The sequence below is a fragment of the Hibiscus syriacus genome, unplaced genomic scaffold (assembly GCF_006381635.1).
Source record: "Hibiscus syriacus cultivar Baekdansim isolate YM2019G1 unplaced genomic scaffold, ASM638163v2 tig00018474_pilon, whole genome shotgun sequence".
Taxonomy (NCBI): domain Eukaryota; kingdom Viridiplantae; phylum Streptophyta; class Magnoliopsida; order Malvales; family Malvaceae; genus Hibiscus; species Hibiscus syriacus.
In genome coordinates, this window is record NW_024062436.1 from 164,698 (window position 1) to 183,400 (window position 18,703).

Genomic DNA, 18,703 nt, shown 5'->3' on the forward strand with positions numbered 1-18,703 from the left:
CCCAGGAATTTGCATCACAAAGAATGGAAAAGATTGAAAAAAGAAGAATCTTGGTGATGCAAATTGGAAGAGATGAGAGGGAAAATCTTTGGTTAGGCAAGAGAATGGGAAAATATCGAGAGATGATTTGATTGGTCGAATATGAATCGCGTTGCATCATTCCAAATTCCCGAGGCATTCAGGTGCAGCAGTGAAGACTGTTGGGATCATCAGAATCTGATCTGATTTCATGGCTTTTGTGATAGGATCATGTGAAATTTTGCAGGCCCGGAGAAGTTTAATTATAAAATATGTTCACAATAATATATTTTAAATAAAGTATTTTGAGAATGAAAGGTTGACGAGAGTATAAAGGAGTCAATGAATTGATTAAATAAAAAAGAGTACATTTTTAGTAAAAAATAAAGAATTAAAGTTATAATGGTATTCTATAGTGGTATATGAGCCTGTGGTTAAAATTTAGTAAAAAAAAATAAACTTAAAATAAAAGATGAATTGAAGAAATAATAAAATTATAAAAAGTTGAGGGACTAAATTGAAAAGTAGTAAACTTATTATCAAAAAGAGGAATTGAAAGTACATATGTATCATACGATGATTTAGAAGCATGTGGTTCAAATTTAGTAAAAAAAAATAGACTTAAAATGAAGAAAGAATTGAAGACAAAATGAAATTAGGGATTAAATTATAAAACTGTCAAAATACTTAGTCAAATCTTTAGTTTTTCGAGTAACTCGAAATTTTCAAATTTTAACTATACTCAAACTCAAAAATCGAATTGATAATTCAAGCTGACTCGAATAACTTAAAATTTGACCAAACCGATTACGATTAGAGATGGCAACTGGTTGGGTTAGGGTCGGGTTTTTTGTCAAACCGACCCGTAAATGTGTATCCTCCACCCGAATTTGACCAAACCTGAAAATTTTATATCCTCCACCAGACCATACCTGAATTTCTAGAGTATAAATCTAACTCGACCCAGTATAAAATAAGGATTTAATTAAAAATAATATTTTTTTAAGAAATTACATTATTATCCTCAGGACGGCTCAGAGTTTTTCACCCTCCACCAAAACCCGACCCGACCTAACCCTTAAAAATCTGACTTGAAACCAAACTCGATTTTTTTTATAAAAAATACGACGCTATCAAATCAGATTAAAACTCATTTGATTCAGATTAAATTGACATCTCTACATAATATTTCTTGAAAATTGATTGAAATAAGAGTCGAGCAATAACTTTTTTTTCATCAAAATATAAAAAAAGAAAGCACAAAATGGATATGAGATTTCAACTCATTTCTCTCTCGTCATCTTTGACTCCAAATTAATAAATATTGTTAGAAAAATGTGATAAGTTGGAAACTTTGGAGCATATATTTTTAAGTATATAGATGGAAAATCAAATAATGAATTTATTGATTTATATTTGAGTAAATAACCTCAGTGACCGAAAATGCCTTATAATATACTATTTTGACCAACTTTTTTTCGATTTGCCAAAATAACTAACAAAATCTCAATGCGATCTCTAAATCGCAACGCGATCTCCAGTATCGCAAATCAGTTTCCAGATTCGCAACGCGATTCTGACTATCGCAACGCGATAATACAAAATCACAATGCGATTTTCAAAGCACCATTAGTATCGCAACGCTTATTTTATTTTCAAATTCCAAACATGAATATTAATATATCCCGTAATCGCAACTCATAACCTAAAACCCTAAATCACAACTCAGTCCCATCTCCATCTCTCACTCTCTACGGCGACATCCGTCCCCATCTCCGACGAAATCCGTCCCTATCTCCGGCGAAATCCGTCTATCTCCATCTCTCAGAGCCACCCTCACAATCATTCACGGTCAGAAATGGAAAATCAATCAAATCAACCACCGAGGGTTAGTTTTTTTAATTATTTTTATTTTGAATTTTTTGCATTATTATTAGGTTTTTCATATTGAAATTGATGATAAGTTTACTGGTAATTTCAATAATAGATTAACCATTTCACTTCGATTGCTTATTATATTCATTCAATTGCTGCCAATACTGCTAAATTGTTTAGTCTTTAACCCTGTGAAGTTAGTATTTGTCTTTGTTTTGTCTTTTGGTTGAAGTAATGCAATTCATTCAAGTTTCAATTTTAGACAATGACTATTTGAAACCGAGAATCGCAACGCGAAATGAAAATCGCAACAACAAAATCGCAACGCAATTTTAGTTTCGCGTTGCGATTTTCATTTCGCGTTGCGATAGTCATTTTCGTGTTGCGATTTTAAGTTTCAGAAAATATTCTTCTTCTGCAAATTGAAACTTGAATGAATTGCATTACTTCAACCAAAAGACAAATACGAAATTCACAGTGTTGTAAATTTAAGTTTGAAGAATAAACTACTACTACTCTTTATGTTTATTATTGTTTTTGGTATATATTCATAGTGTAGTTTTTGGTATATCTAACTTGGTATGTTTATTGTTTTTGTAGAACTTTTTTCGGCTCAATTGACCTTAAGGAATAAAATAAGCCTAGTCACTACAATTGCGTCGAAGCTTTCACCTGTACAAAGAAATTTTTTTGAGGATACTTGCTTCGGGCCATGGCTGAAAGTATAACAACCGGGTGGAGATGCTATGTTGACCCATTTGTGGCTTCAGACCATGACTAGCGATCTACCCGAGAGTATAAAACGTGGTAATGAAGAGATATGGTTTCATTTTCCACCGGTGCATACGAGTTTTGGCGCAGGAGGAGTTTTGTTTAATCACTTGTCTATGCTTCGGACAATATGATGTAGGTCGATACACTAGTCATATTACCCGCCCATCATGGTTATCCCGGGTTTTTCCTGAGCTATCAATGGAGAAGTCGAATTTACATATCAACGATTTGACGAGATTAATTAATAAGAAAGATGGTTTTACTCGGATGGATAACGTCGATGTTGTCCGAGTATGCCTTTTAGTACTTTTACATGCCAGCTTTTTAGGCAGAGAGGCCAGACAACCTATTCCTAAGGACGTAATATTATTGGTAGAGGACCTAAATGCATGGAACTTGTTTCCGTGGGGTTTGTATCTATGGAAAGCTACCTGGAATAAGTTGTCGTCTGCCTTTGATGACCGAAAAAGTTTGTGTGGCGATGATTCCAAATACACTTTGTTAAGCTTTATTTGGGCCTTTAAGGTAAGAATTTCTATATAATGTATCTAAAATTATAATTAATTATTTAACAATTACTAATGTTTGTGTATTATATTGTTTGTAGATTTGGATATTTGAGGCTTTTCCCGGTATGCAGACATATGCATTAAAAACTTCAAATGATATTCCTAGGGCTATTTCCTGGAAGAGGAAACGACGGCTGTTGGATTGGGAAGAGTTACTACGGTATACGACAATAAATTATGTAAGTTAATACAAATACTACCATATATAAACAAGTTATTACTAGTACACGTTTAACTTTGTTTGAGCTTTTATATTGTTAGGAGGCCAACACTCCATTACAGAGGCTGACACCAATAGAGGCTGAGCTTGCCACTGATTGGTGGTAAGCTAGTAAGCGTTTTTTTTTATGGCACAGATGATAAGCAGCCTCCACTTCGATAGCCATCACCTCACCCAGAGCCATCACCTGATCGACCACACTATACACATCTACAACAAGAGCCATCACCTATTCCGTCACATCATCGAGCCTCTTCTCCACCATCACCTCATGATAGGCGACCGGCAAAGATGCCACGACATTTATCTCCTTGTTCTCTACCTCCACCTCCACCTCCACGGGATGAGTTAGGGGAGTTACTTGATGAGGTGAATGCCTTGCGTGAGGAGGTCGGTACTTTACGCGATGACAATGGTGCATGGCGTGATGAGGTATCTACTTTACGTGGGGAGGTAGGCGCTCTACGTGAGATGGTAGCATCGTTGCAGAATAAGGTTCATACTCTACACAACGAGGTAAGTTTAATATTTTTCATATTTAACTTGATTTACTCGTAATTTCACTTAGATTAACCATTTCACTTAGATTGCTTAGTAAATTCATTCGGTTGCTGCCAATACTGCTAAACAGTTCTAAAATAACATTGTGAAGTTAGTATTTGTCTTTTTTTGTCTTTTGGTTGAAGTAATGCAATCCATTCAAGTTTCAATTTGCAGAAGAAGAATAGTCGCAACACGAAACTTAAAATCGCAACGCGAAAATGACTATCGCAACGCGTAAATGACTATCGCAACGAGATAATCGCAATGCGAATTTAGTTTCGCGTTGCGATTTTGGTTTCGCATTGCGATTATCCCGTTGCGATAGTCAAATTCGCGTTGCGATTTTAAGTTTCGTGTTGCGATTTTAAGTTTCAAAAACTATTCTTCTTCTGCAAATTGAAACTTAAATGGATTGCATTACTTCAACCAAAAGACAAAGACAAATGCTAACTTCACAGTGTTGCAAATTTAAGTTTCAATAATAAACTACTACTCTTTATGTTGTCCTTGAACATGCACTAAACCTATATGTTGTCCTTTTAAATGTTTATATAAGTGCTTACTTCTGGAATGTTATCTGATGCATTTTGTGAACTATGATAGAATAATGAATTGGGTGAATACCGTGCAAGTTTGAAACATATTTGTCTTTGTTTTCACTGTTTAATACCATGTCTGTTTTTGTAACACCCCAACCCGTACCCGACCCGAATACGAGTCCGAGGTGTCACATTGACTTTTAAAACCTTGACACTTAAAGAAAATTCCCGGGAAATTTAAAACTTTATTTAAAACAAAATACTTTAATTTACATAAAAGATACCACAAAATACAAACTTGATCAGAGTACTCATAATTAACGACTTATTACATGCCAACACTCTATGCACAACAAAATACATACTTTGTCGATTACTTCTGATATGATCTTCTAGTAAAAATACTATCCTTGCCACTTCTATTCTTGCTCTTCACGTTTCTTGGTACCTACGTGTAAATCACTTACACGCTAAGTCATAGACTTAGTGAGGCAATAAATGAACATGTAACAATAGATTCATAAATATGCATTTATACCATTGGATCATGACATTTCAATATGCATATATTTATTTCATATGACATATATAATCAGGTCATGCACACATGAAACTTACCTTCTTGTATCACTTTCACTTTAATTTATCTTTTAATTGTATTGCCCATGTATATTATTGAGAATAGAGGTATGTGAGTACATTGAGGTTGTGCACTAATGCTGTCTCCACAGCTCGTATAAATTCCCTCATGGGGCACCGAACATTTGTTCAGTATTCGTCCCGTAGGACCTAGCATCCCGAAAGATGTAATTTGTGTCCCGAAGGACTTGGCATCCCGAAGGATGTAATCTATGTCCCGAAGGACCGGGCATATGTCTTATAGGACATATGTAACCCTCAACTCTTGGCATGCCAACTATACCTATAGCTCTCGTATCATATACTATGGGCATTTATGATGAATACATTTATCATCACTGGTTCTTTCACTTCTGTCACATTCCATATGTATGTGTAACCATGTATTTCATATCATATCACATTTATCACGTATTGCATATTCATATGTCATTTCATATATTCATATATTCATATAGCTTATCTCATTTCACATGGTCATGTCTCATAGCATATATCACATATACATATAATCATGTATATCATATCATATATCTTATGTTTCATGCTCTTATGCCTATGCATATCATATAACATATATAATAACCTATACCCATTTCATGTATTCATGCATATATAAGAATCACAAATCAATTAACATTTTAAGAGTCACTTTTTACCATAGTAACTCCATCACTAGCTCATCGCAAGCCAATGTTCAATAATATAAGTACAATTAAAATTGCACTCACCTTAGCCTTGCTTTGATTCGATTATAATCCTTTGATTATTCCGGAACTTGTTTAGGCTCAATATCTACATAAATATAACATTTCAAAACAACTATCAGAAGCCTAAACCTTAAACTTGATGTTAACAACTTAAGCCAGATTATCGAACCCAATTTCATTTTTCCTTTAGGGGGGAATCGATACCCCCTGGACATTCTGGAAATTTTCGTCCAAGAGGGGGAATCGATTTCCCCTTCATAGGGTATCGGTTCCCTATGCCCAGAAATTGTATTTTAAGCCCGAAAATCATCAATTCTTCACTTAATTCTTCTATTTTAAATCCCTATCATGCCATTAAACTCAACTACCATTACTTAAACCAACTTATATCCCTGAAAATCATATATAACTTCAAAATCCTATCCTTCATATGTAATTCAAGAATCATACTCAAATTTCAATATGTTCTAAATACAATTCTAACACTTTATATTCCTTAATTAGCATGATGACAAGTCAAATTTAACTTCAAATTCAACTTATCAACTCTATTCCATGATTTCATATAAAAACTCGTTTTCTTAAATCTCTTATAACTTCTTCATCTTTTGATTATAAGACAACTTAAGCTTTCCTTAAGCTTAGTTATCATCTAATGATCAAAACCTAACCTTTAATTTAACAAATAACCAACAAATAGAAAACTCACCTTATGTTGTGGTTTCTCTCGTATGAAGGAAGAAGAAGAAAAATTCTCTGGATAATCTTCTTTCTTCTTATCCTTTCCCCCATATATATCTCTAACATAACATAATTTAATCATTTAATGATTAAATGACCATTTTGCCCGTTAATTCCTTTGATAATTACTAATAACTTTCAGGAAATATTTCTGAATAAATCATTAAACTATTTAAATATCCTACTTCAATCTCCAAACTCTGAAGTATTATAATTTAGTCACTAACCCGTATTTTGGGATGTTACATGTTTATTTACTGATTTATGTATTATTTTATTTTTAGCGGCCCGATAAGGTGGATGTTTTACGTCGTATTTTTCTTGCACGACAGGGTTCACGCATCAGATGGCGTGCACGTGTCATTTCGTCTCCGTTCACCCCAATAGTGCGAAGACTCCTTAAGATGAAGACTGACTCACCTGTCATCGTTCAAGAGGCCTCTCATATCGTTCAAGAGGCCCCTATCATCCCTCAAGAGTCCCCTCTCACCGTTCAAGAGGCCCATGTCATCGTTGAAGAGGTCCATCCCACCATTCAAGAGCCCGATTCATACGGCGTAATATGTCAAATTATTGAGAAACCTTGTCACGTTCCGGACATGATGGATGAGTGTTGGCTTTCGTATGAGTTACCGGCCAGTACCATTCCGGCAGATGAAGTGGATAGAAGAAAACTACCAGAAACAATTCTGGATAATACCCTTTGGGCTAAGACCGCAGTTGATTTTTATTTACATGAGCGGAGCCAGGGGTGTTACGCTGACATATACAAACTCAACGATGATATGTATTTGTTGCTTGATCGGTCTTGGTGGGGTGTGTTATTAGGGGTTGAAGACAATGGCTATTTCGATGGGGGTAAGTCTTATATTTTTCTTATATTTCATTTTGATTAATTTTTTTTTAAATTTATGTAATTCACTAATATATGTCTTTTTTTGTAAAACAACATATTGATGCATGAGTGTCACGTCTTCTAATAACGAGGAAACTGAGGAAAAATTAAAAAATACGCGATATACAATTATGCCGACGTCTTTTCACGTAGTTCACTTGAAGAATCAACGAGATGAATCATGTGTTGGGTAATGGACAAGCTAAACTTTATCCTGCATGGTGGGAGGTCAATAAGGTTAATATTTATTTTTTAAATATTTTAAAGGTGTTCATAAATAAGTGCGCAATTGAATTATTACTTATGATTGCAGGTGTTTATCCCTGTTTTGGAACATAATCATTGGTTTCTCCTCGAGCTTCAGCTCCCATCCCTGAAGAAAATAGTATATGACAACATGATAAATTACATATCATTGTCTGATTTGAGAGATATTATTAAGGGATGTAGCTCTCATTTGGCTAAATTTTTGGATGCGATTAATTATTGGACTTATTATGGAAACAAGAAGCCAAATAAGTTCAATGTTACAGTTATCAGAGGCGAGACCACGCCACAACAAATGCAGGGAGCCAGAGGGGATTGTGGTCCTCTCGTATGCATGTGCTTGGAGCGTTTGACGACAGGAAATATACAGTTTCTATCACCCACCAATAGAGATAGAGGTGCAGTAGGCTTGTGGTTTCGGTATTTTATGGCTAGAGCGATATATGCGAGACGCTGCTTACCTGCATCCACATTATGAAAGTGTCCATAAACAATTTGTAAGTCAAATGCAAGTGTTGTTAAGTATCTAGAATTCAATAATTTGTTGTTTGTTGGTTTTAGATATGTAGAAAGTGTTGTTTGAGCAAATGTTTGGTTTCTACAGGTTAATCCTGAAGTGATCTGCGTGAAATTGATGTATGGGTGTATAAACAACTGTCTGGGGTACACTTTTTTTGATTGTTTAATTGATTATTAAAAGTTGATTTGTTTAATTGATGAGGAAAATAAGAATTATTATTATTTTTTGCTTGTTTAATTGATTTGTAAAAGTTGATTTGTTTAATTGATGTGTAAATAATTCTTATTTGTGCTTGTTTAATTGATTGAAATGTAAAAGTTGATTTGTTGATTTCAATCTGCATCATATTGAAGGCAAAAGACCTGTTAAAGGTACACTTTCGCAACGCTAAACTCAAAATCGCAATGCCAAAGTCAAAATCGTAATGCGAAAGGCAAAAGCACAACGCGAAAGTCAATTCGCGTTGCGATAATCTAATACGCTTTGCGATAGTCAAATTCCCGTTGCGATAATCAAATTCACGTTGCGATAGTCAAATTCGCGTTGCGATATTCAAATGAATGTGTAATAAGTGATAACAACTGAACAGATCATAACAATGTTCAAACTCAAGTTACTAATACATGCCTAACTGAAAATGCTAAAAGTTTACACATAAAATACACATAATACAACGTTTGCATTTAAAAATCACCTAAGTTAATAGTCCCAAAAGATGAATCCGGTTGTGATTAGGATTTTGATTTTGATTGCGATTTTGATTGTCTTTTGCTTGACACCATATGAGCTTTGGATTTTGATGAGGATCCATATTTTAGTAGAGGAAAAAATGATTGTGATGGCACTGGTGATCCACATATCAACCTTGTATAACCACTTTCCTTGCACCGACTACATGTCGATCTCTTATTCTCTTCACCCTTAGACGGTATACGATCATGACTTTTTGGTCGGCCAAGTAGCCTTCTATCCATGGTTGGTGGCAAAACTGTTTGTAAGTCATCTGGTATGTCCCACTCAGAATGATGTGGAATAGGGTAGATAATCTCGGTATAAGTCTGTTGATATACTTCTGTAGTGTAGCAATCCATAGCGTATGCGCTTGAATCATCTTGGTTTAGATAAAGAGCAACTTTTATAACATGGCCACACGGATAACCAGATGTTTGTCATTTCATACAACTACACGTCTTTGCATTTAGATCGACAAGCCCATTTAAGTTATTATCCAGTACTTCAAACAAAGTGTTTGAACATGGTTCAACTCTCCATGACGTTGACTTCACAACACGTTTCGTTATCTTTTTTTTCAGTCCATGGTGTAACACGATGTTCCAATGTTCCTGTAAATTTAAATAAATAATACTTAGTAAAATATATGATAAGTTACGAATTTAAAGAAATAATACATGCATGGTTTCTTTTCTTGTAGTATTACTGTTGAATAGAGGCTCGAAAAAACTCCATTAACATAGTAATGGGTAATTTCCGGGAATGACGACTTAGAGCGTTGATTGATTCTGCACTATTAGACGTCATGAAACCATATCTTGCTCCAAGTTGATGTACTCTTGACCATCTTTCAAACCCGATATCTTCTAGTGTTTGAGCACACTGAGGCAAAACACGTCTTAAACTATTTATATGCTTATTAAAACCCACTTCCCGATAAGCTTTTACAGCCTTCCAGTATGTCCATTTGTGATTTTTTATACCAGCAGACCTTGCTTTTAGATTTCTATACAAATGAACACCACAAAGTCTATGAAAAGCATCTGGGAAACACCTTCTAACAGCGTTGTCAATTGAGTTTGCCCTATCGGATATGATTGTCAGATTGCTAATAGGACCTATGCAATCCCTAAGATACCCCATAAACCATGTCCATGAATCAGAGGTTTCAGATTTGCCAACCCCGTAAGCTATTGGCAATATCCCATTGTTAGCATTCATGACTACTGCTAATAAGTTTACTCCAAGGTATCGACCTTTCAAATGTGCTCCGTCAACTATAATAACTGGGCGCATGCAAGTAATAAACGAACGAATCTACAAAATAATATACACAAGAAATATAATCATTTAAATGTGAAATGCATGTAACTAACAAAAATGAGTCAACAAAATTATATTGATTTACTAACCGCATCACCAATGGAGATAAACAGTAACTCAAAGCGTCCATCTCTATCTGTTTTGATATGAGTTACCGACCCAGGATTTTTCAGCTTTAAATTATGACAATAAGCCGACAGTTGGGCAAACGATGCTTCTGGCGACCCCCTCAACAATTCCAAGGCATAACATTTGGCTCTCCAAGCTTGAGAATATGAGATACTAATCTTGAACTGAGCATTCATATCAGTCATAATTTTATGTCCCCGATATACCCTGCCATTCAAAAACATTAACTCAGCCAGAAAACCACCCAACACCTTTTTGTTTGCCTTACTATGGTGAGGAAAAACTTGGTTTCTTGAATATGTATGTTTATCAATAAAAGTCCTAACTTGAAACATTTCACAATCTTTTATCCTCTTTGCAATCATACGCCACGTACAGTTTTTGTCAATCATACACCTTGTTTCGAAACGATCTTTGCTTGATTTGTTAACTTTTAGTTGATAGCCATCTTCCACACATTTCGTATACAAAGCTATCTTCAAGTCTTCCTTTGTATCAAAACAATCATCTTTCTTGATACGAATAATTTTTGTGTAACAATCAACTGTTATCTTTACCAACTCTTCTTCCGGTATCTGAAGTAATTCTGGCATATTCCAGTTATACTCCCGTGGTATTTTCTTCGGGGATTTCTTATTTTTCTTCTTCAGGGTTATATGAATTACAGAATGGATGTTCAACATGTTCATTCACAGTCGTAACTACCTCCTCATTATCATCAACAACATCTTCCTCGGCAGCGGCTGTTTCATCATCAAAATTCGGGTATTGACCAATATCAAAATCATTACACGCAGGGTCTGTTTCTTCTTCTGAAACATCATCAAAATCCGAGTATTGACCAAGATCAAAGTCCGGGTATTGACAAAGATCAAATTTCCAATACTGACTAGTACTCACAATTTTTTCTGTTGGCTCATCATCGTCTAACTAGTCAATACGAAAACCGGAATTTGGTGCTGAAAGTTGATTGGGATTTGGATTAGGGAAAGGTTGTGGGTTTTGAGATTGTGTTTGGTATTGGAAATGTGGTGATACAAAATTTGCTTGGTGATGAAATTTTGGTGGAACCATTAAATTTTGAGCACCATAAACTGGGGTTGAAAAACTTAGTTGATTACTACCCGCTACTGACCCAACTTCACTAATTCTAGGTTCAACAACATACAATGTAACATCATCTTGCAAAACGCTAATGTAAGCAATGAATCGTTCAACATCTTCATTGTCGGTTAACAAATAAACTTTACCTTTTCTCTGATAAGATAGCCTAAATCCTCTTAGGGGCTCTAAATTCAATTTATTTGCAACACGTGACATTAGAGTTTCATAAGTTAATTTTTTTAATGACAGTTTTAGTTGAAGATTCATGGGTAAAGGCATATTTTGTAAAACACCATGAACATTCTCCCATGACCCTCCAAAACACAAATATATCCAAACATGATCAACATTAGATGATTTCATTATTGTAAATTAATTTACTAAACAAACGAGTTGCGAAACTAAAACCTGTTGTCGGATGGGGAAGGATGTCGTTGGATATAGGAATGGATGTCGTCGGAGAGAGTGATAGATGGAGATAGAATGAGTTACGATTTAAGGATTTAGGTTATGAGTTGCTGCTGCTGCGTAGTTATATACCCAAAATATTTGTGTTGCGAAACTAAAACCTATTGCGAATTTGAAATTCAGTGTTGCGATAGTCAAAATCGCGTTGCGATTTACATATTCGCATTGCGAGAAAATCGCAATGCGATAGTCAAAATCGTGTTGCGAATCTGGAAACTGATTTGCGATACTGGAGATTGCATTGCGATTTTATTGGTCATTTTGGCAAATCGAAAAAAAGTTGGTCAAAATCGTATATTATAAGGCATTTTCGGTCACTGAGGTTATTTTCTCTTTATATTTTACTACGTGAGATTTTTACAATAATATCTCATATGCTCAAAATGGTTGAGTGATGAATGAGAAATTGATGCTCAAAGTTGGATACATGTGAATTGTGTTATATAAGGAAAATGAGAAAATTCATATCCCACATTGGTGAGATATCAAGCAAGGAAATGATTTATATACACAAACCAACTTATTACTCATTAAATAACTTGGATTGAAATTGTGTCTCATGCATAAGCATTTGATTAAAATTTCAACCTCATTGAACTCTTTAAGGTTAAGGGTACACTCATACGACGTGAGTGACGCGATTGTCGGGTTGTGATTTATCTTTTTAAATTCAAAAACTTTTTTCTTTCTCTATTGTTTTCGGTAATATTCTCTAGCAAGATAAAAATTGTGATCTAGCAAGTTGATCTACTGTGCGCTGATCATATTGTTGTTGTATCCTGGAAGACAGACGACCAAGACATCTCGAGCACTAAGGAGTGACCGAAAATATATCTTAAGGAAACTTCGTAGTTGCATGCCTCAACCATTTTCAAGTTCGATACTCTGTGTTTATTTGGGTTATTCACTCTATATGGTTCCTTATCCGTTATTAATAAAATTCAATATTTTATTTTCGTCTCGGATTGTATAACATACACACATATATATATAGGCAAGATCCAAAATATTGTATAAAATTCTTTTAGCTTTACATTTTTTTAGAACCATTAGATGAGAGAAATTAAAAACTGAAATTAACATTAGAAAATGAGAAGATATTCACCGAAAAAAAATAAATAAGGAGTTAATCTCAGCATTTGATTTTCTTCAACCTAACTGTCATAAAAAGATATAAAACTAAAATACTTTTATATAATATAAAAGAATTATAATATATATAATTTATCAGATATTAAAAAAAATTCAAAATCCAAAATAGGACAAAATAGCTCACATCACAAAACCGATCATACAAGCGAAAACAAACGGACATGGCCATCCCTTTGTGTCCCCGACTTGAAACTTGAGAAAGATATTCGGATTTTTTATTTAGCTTATTAACGTATTTAGGTTTTTATTTTGGGATTTACTATATTTTTTTCACTGTTTATGAAATCCGTCACGTTGAGGTGATGAGTTTTAAAAAATAATTTTTTATTTAAATTTATCACGTCGATATGATAAGTTTGAATAAAATATAATTTTTATTAAATTTTATCACATCATGATAAAAAGTTTAAACAAATAAAGGATCCGCGGCGGAGGCAACCGTGGCTTTTTGGCCGGGGAGACGGCGGTCGAAGTTAACTAGAAGAGCGAACAATCAATAATCGAACAAAAACAACAAGAAGATAATGAAAATCAAAGACAGAAAGAAGGAAAACAACAACTGTGGAGCTGGGGAGCCGACACAGATGGTCAACTGGGCACCGTCAGGCTCCAAGACGAGCTCCTCCCATAACTCCTCAACCTCCATTCTCTTGCTTCCGCAGGCTCCGTCTCTATGCTCGCTTGCGGCGGCGCTCATGTTGTTGCCCTGACCTCCGGTATCCTCCTTGCAACCTTCGCTTTTCCTTTTTTTCCCCTCAGGGAAAGTGTTAACGTGAGGAAGAGGTAACTCTGGTTAGTTAGGCCATGGAGACACGTTTAATAGCTTGTTAACTCCAAAGCCTGTAATGTCTTTGGAGAGTTACTTCATTTCTCAAGCTTCAGCTGGATGGAGCCACTCTGGGTTTGTTTCAGGCTTGTGCTACACATAAAAATTTATAATTCGTTTTTAATTTTACATAAAACTGTTATCTGAATGTGACCAAATGTAATTAAATTGATGGGGTTTCTTAGTTTTCCCTTTTAATTTGAACAGTTAATTATCAAGTTCCTCAATTAACTTCATACAACTTATTCTGAGTAAGCGTATTCGAGGTTATGTGTTTCATATGGCGACATTTATGTAGTTGAGTACTGAACTAGTTTTCTAATTGGTTTTCAGATGAAGGGTGTGTTTTTACTTGTGGGGATGGTTCATTCGGCCAGCTCGGGCATGGTGATTACAAGTCACACTGCTCTTCTGTTAAAGTATCATTTTTTTTGTTAATAAGAATGTTGAACAGATAGCTTGTGGCATGCGTCATTCACTTGTGCTATCGAAAGGTAAACGTGACGACAATTTAGTTGGCTATTTCAATAGATAGAATCAAGTCTGTCAATACTCCAGAGATTACCCGTGGATTTGATGGTGTTGGAATCGTTACCATCGCTGCAAATGGAGACCACAGTGCAACATCATCTGGTGATTACTCCCAAATTAGCCGAATATTTACAGCATAAACACATTTTGGATCATAAATACTACCCTGTTACTAGGCATGCCAAACCCCATGAACGGTGAATAAAGAAAATTTAGCTCCAATCAGAAGCTGCTAGTTTAATTTTATCCACCAGCTGATGGAGAATTGTACACCTGAGGAAGAGGGTTCGGTGCCTCATCTGATTCTCTTAGTCTTCGACATTTACCTTCATCCTCGAAGTTTTCTAAAGTTGCACTTGGTTGGAATCATGCTCTAGTATTATCTGGTACACATGCACACTTGTTATTTCATTATAGACTTGTAGTTTGTTTGCCTATTTAAATTTTACTTGATCTGTTTGCCTGTGTTGAGAAATCAACTACTTTGTAAACTTCAAGGAATACATTCAATGTGCATACACGAGCTCATCAACAACTTACAATGCTAAGTAGTTAAGCTAACTACTGTAACTACACTAACAACGTTAAGCAACAAACTAACTACCACAAATACTAACTAACATCAAGAACTCAACCTCCTGAGCCTCATCTATACTTAACATTCTCCCTACTTTTTTCCTTCTCCCCCAAGAAACGATTGAACATTAAGCTTTGCACGAAAAAGCTCAAATTGTGTTGTTGAAAAGGGCTTAGTCAAGCCATCAGCCACTTGATGACTAGCAGGAACATAATTCACCAAAACATGCTTTGCTGCAACTTTCTCTCGAACAAAATGAACATCCAGCTTTACATGCTTTGTTTTAGCATGGTACACTGGATTCGTAGTTATGGCAACTGTACTATTGTTGTCACACCAAACCACAAGATTCTTCAACTGCTGCACTCCCATATCTGCAAGCAGTGCACTCATTCATGTTGTTTCAGCAGTAGCATCTGCAACGCTCCTGTACTCAGCTTCCATGGTGGATCGAGACACTAACTTTTGTTTTTTTCAAACTCCACATAACCAAATTATCACCAACAAAGATGCAACTTCCTGTGATGGATTTTTGGTAATCTGTATTGCCAACCCAGTTAGCATCAGCAAAGGATACAACATGCATTCCTGCCATAGTTGGTGCTATAACCAGGCCATGGTTAAGTTTTCCTACCAAATATCGTAGAATTCGCTTAACAACTACAAAGTTCTCCTGAGTAGGTGCATGCATGTATTGTGCGACCTTATTAACACTAAATGAGATGTCTGGACACGTGTGGCAAGCATAAAGCAGTGCACCTACAATACTGCGATACTCATACGCATCAGACAACAGTTCACCATCATCCTGTGCAAGCCTCGACGTTACCAGCATAGGAGTGGACACAACTCCTGCATTATGCATCTTAGTCTTCATCAGTAATTCCAACAGAAACTTGCGCTGACTAAGAATTAATGTCTCTCCACATCTTTTAACCTCAATACCAAGAAAGTAACTAAGTTCTCCAAGATCCTTTAGAGCAAATTCATCACTCAACAGCTTCACCACTTCTTCAATCTGAGCATTCGATTCGCCTGTGATCACTATGTCATCAACATATACCAGCATATACACATACATCCCTTGAATGCAATGTATAAACAAAGAAGTATCTGCTTTGGATTCTTTGAACCCTACTTGCATCAGACAGTGCTTTAGTTTTGTATTCCAACTGCGTGGTGCTTGTTTCAAGCCATACAAAGCCTTCTGACGCTTACACAATAATACAGTACCATTATGAGCCCTTTGCTCGAACCAAGGTGGTTGCTGCATGAAGTGTAGCAAACTTCACTACTGGACTGAAAGTTTCATTGAAGTCAACCCCTGGAATCTAAGAATACCCTCGTGCTACAAGCCGTGCTTTGTATCGACTGATGGATCCATCTAGATTCTTTTGCACTTTGAACATCCACTTGCAGCCCACTACTGACCTTCCTTCAGGCAACGAGACAAGTGACCATGTATCATTCGCCTGCAATGCTTCAAGTTCAATAAGTATATCATTTTTCCAATGTGGTGACTGCGGAGCCTCATGCACATTGACAAGCTCCATCATGTCATAGGTGACAGAATACACTTTGGGCTTGAAAACACCACACTTGCTTCTCGTGAGCATGGGGTGACGATTTACTATAGACTCAACATTATTTCATGCTTCTGAATCCATACTATCATGAACACCTAAGTCTTCATTAGCTTGTTGAACATTACCATCATTATGTTGGACATCAAGTGCATTATGTTGATTACTTTCAACATTTATACTCGAGATCTCATTCTCAGCTGTGTTTGCCATATCTACATGATCTGAACTCTCCCTCAAACTGGCAGGTATTGGTTCGACACTGTTGAATTATGTTTCGATATAACAAATTTAAGGCAAAATGTTTTTGGACTTGAATTGAATTTATTCAAAGTTTTAAAAAATTTCAAAAATAATTCAAAGTCCGTTAAATTCGGATTTGAGAAAAAATGCTAAAGGGTGTCAAAGTGCATCCATGCACCCCTACAGTGCATCCATGCACCCCTGCAGTGCATCCATGCACCTGAACTAGTGCATCGATGCACCTTGCAGTGCATCCATACACTCCATTTCGAATGCACTTAGTGCATCGATGCATCATGCTGTGCATCGATGCATCCTGCTGTGCATCGATGCATCCTGCTGTGCATCCATGCATGAAGGCTGCAACGGCTAGTTTATTTGAATTTAATGAAGGGGTATCGATGCACCATGATAGTGCACCAATGCACCATGTTATGGGCAGTCTTTTTGAGCATAAAAATCATCCTCAAACGGCTCCAAAACATCCCCAACGACTATATACAACATCAAACACATTTCAAGCTATAAATACAAGCTAAGGACACTTGAAGAAGAAAGAGAACAACTATCCAAGCAATCAAACACAAGAGAAGAGTTTTTCATTCTTATTTCATCTTTCTCTTGTAAATATTTTGTTCTTGTGAGCTCAATCTTGTAAACACCTACCTTAGAGAGGTTTTCTTGTTTACTTATTTTATCCTTTTGTAAAGGGGAAAGGTTCTAGCTTATCCCGTGTAAAAGCTAGGGAAAGGTTCTAGTTTAGCCCGGAAAAACTAGGGAGTTGTAAGGTTATCTCTTTGTCCTCAAAAGAAAGAACAAATTTTCCTTGGTGAGGAGCTAAGGTAGTGGACGTAGACTTTGGTTTAGAAAGTCGAACCACTCTAAATCACTGTACAATTTTTTATCTTTCAATCTCCTTACTCCCTAAACTCAAAAATCATTCCGACCCCTCTTTGTAAACAGTTTCGGTTGTCGAATCGAGCTTCTGAAAATCCCAACAGACACCCACAACAGCACCACCAATTTGTAATTTGCTAACATCTGTAACAAGCTCAAGAGAGCTTGTAATACCAGTTGAAACAATAGAGGTACCAGAACTCATGAATGGAAAAACTGTCTCATCAAAAACCACATGTCTTGATATATAAATCCTCCCATCTGTAGCAAGACACATATATCCCTTATGTTGTGGGTTGTACCCTAAGAACGTGCATGATTGAGACCTGAATTCAAGCTTGTGCCTGTAACCCAATATTAACTTCTCCCACCTCAATCAGCTGTCGAGGAAAAAGGGAAAACGGGAAAATCCCTAAACAACCGGAGATACTTTCTTATATATCTTTAAACAGATATTGTCTTATATTTATCTCAGATTAATCAGAATTTTTTTTCGGTGAATATGATGGTTCGTAAATTACAGCAACATGATATTTTTGCAATTAACGGAAATGATTGGTATGTTTTGTTTTCGAGCACTAGAGATGTCAGTGGTGTGAGCCTTTAATGTAAAATGGTTGAGAGTTATCTTTGAATATATATTGCATTATACTTACTTCATATTAAATAAAAAATATTTAATATTTGGGTAAATTACACTATTTTTTCATTTAATTTTACTCTCTACTTATATTTTACTTATTGCATTTTTTATTTTTCTAATTTACTCACCAAACTTTTGAATCGTTCTGTTGAATTATTTTGTTATTTTTATATGATGAGGCATTT

At 35.6% G+C, this 18,703-nt stretch overlaps 1 pseudogene; it reads left to right on the top strand.

Moving 5' to 3' along the window:
• The first annotated feature begins 837 nt into the window (after nt 1-837).
• Nucleotides 838-15,004, top strand: LOC120209238 (annotated as a pseudogene).
• Nucleotides 15,005-18,703: the final 3,699 nt, after the last annotated feature.